We start from the raw sequence: 1,820 nt of genomic DNA on the forward strand, positions 1-1,820 counted from the left end.
ATGACTGCTGAGAACTGCACTGCTTCCTGAGTTTGCACTGCCGGGACTTCCTGGCAGATGGGATGGGCAGCAGGCGCCCTTCATTCTTCTCCTGCGGGTTCACAGCGTAACTGTGATTGTCAATGTAGGGATGGCCCTGCTGCTCAAGGTGGGCCCCAGACTCCACACACCCCTGTATTAGTTCCTGAGCAGTGTGTCCTTCTGTGACGCTCGCTACTCCTCCACTGTCTCTCCCAGTATGCCAGCTGACTTCTTATCCGAGCTAAAGAAGATTTCATTTAATCTGTGTGCCGTTCAGGTGTGTTGTTTTGGTACCTTTGCAGATGTGGAATGTCTCATGTTGACTATCGTGGCTTATGAGCTTTATGTAGCTGTTTGTAATCCACTTCTTTATACAGTTGTCATGTCCAGGAGATTCTGTACTCAGTTTGCAGTTTTTGTGTACTTAGAAGCTTTGATCTATCCAGCAGTTTTTACCTATTGCACAATTCAGCTGTCATTCTGCAATTCCAGTGTCATAAATCACTTTTTCTGTAACTTTCTACCCATATTAGCCCTCTTTTCCTCAGATACAACCATCAATGAGATTGTGATGTTCCCTTATAGCAGCTGTGTTCCGGGTTGCAGTATCATCATTGTCTTCCGCTCCTACAGCCACATCATAGCAACCATCCTTAGAATGAACTCAGCCAAGGGGAGACGCAAAGCCTTCTCTACATGTGCCTCCCGGTTAACCACTGTGGCTACATTTTTAGGCACACTCCTGCTCATATATCTCAGATCCAGCTCGTGACTTTATGGACACAGACAAAATGGCCCATGTCTTCCACACAGTTTTCATCCCAGTGTTAAATTCACTGATCTACAGTTTAAGAAACAGGATGTGAAAACTGCACTGAATTCCTCAGTGTGTATGCCCAGAAGTGGTATTGCTGGGTCATATGGCACTTCTATTTCCAGTTTTTAAAGAAATCTCCACACTGTTTTCCATAGTGGCTGTACTAGTTTGCATTTCCACCAACAGTGTAAGAGGGTTCCCTTTGCTCCACACCCTCTCCAGCATTTATTGCTTGTAGACTTTTGGATAGCAGCCATCCTGACTGGCGTATAATGGTACCTCATTGTGGTTTTGATTTGCATTTCTCTGATAATGAGTGATGTGCACCCCAATGTTCATCACAGCACTGTTTATAATAGCCAGGACATGGAAGCAACGTAGATGCCCATCAGCAGATGAATGGATAAGGAAGCTGTGGTACATATACACCATGGAATATTACTCAGCCATTAAAAAGAATTCATTTGAATCAGTTCTAATGAGACAGATGAAACTGGAGCCCATTATACATAGTGAAGTAAGCCAGAAAGATAAAGAACATTACAGCATACTAACACATATATATGGGATTTAGAAAGATGGTAACAATAACCCTATATGCGAAACAGAAAAAAAGACACAGATGTACAGAACAGACTTTTGGACTCTGTGGGAGAAGGCAAGGGTGGGATGTTTCGAAAGAACAGCATGTATATTATCTATAGTGAAACAGATCACCAGCCCAGGTGGGATGCATGAGACAAGTGCTCGGGCCTGGTGCACTGGGAAGACCCAGAGCAATCACGTGGAGAGGGAGGTGGAGGGGGGATCGGGATGGGGAATACATGTAACTCCATGGTTGATTCATGTCAATGTATGACAAAACCCACTGAAATGTTGTGAAGTAATAAGCCTCCAACTAATAAAAATAAATGAAAAGAAAAAAAAAAAAACTGCACTGAAAAGAGCAATTGGCACTAAATTTTCTTTTTACCCAAAATGA

General features: G+C 43.2%; 1 pseudogene; it reads left to right on the forward strand.

Annotated features, from left to right (window-relative positions):
- On the forward strand, positions 1-1,820 carry LOC110146828 (olfactory receptor 8U9-like; annotated as a pseudogene).

The sequence above is a fragment of the Odocoileus virginianus genome, unplaced genomic scaffold (assembly GCF_023699985.2).
Source record: "Odocoileus virginianus isolate 20LAN1187 ecotype Illinois unplaced genomic scaffold, Ovbor_1.2 Unplaced_Scaffold_34, whole genome shotgun sequence".
NCBI lineage: Eukaryota > Metazoa > Chordata > Mammalia > Artiodactyla > Cervidae > Odocoileus > Odocoileus virginianus.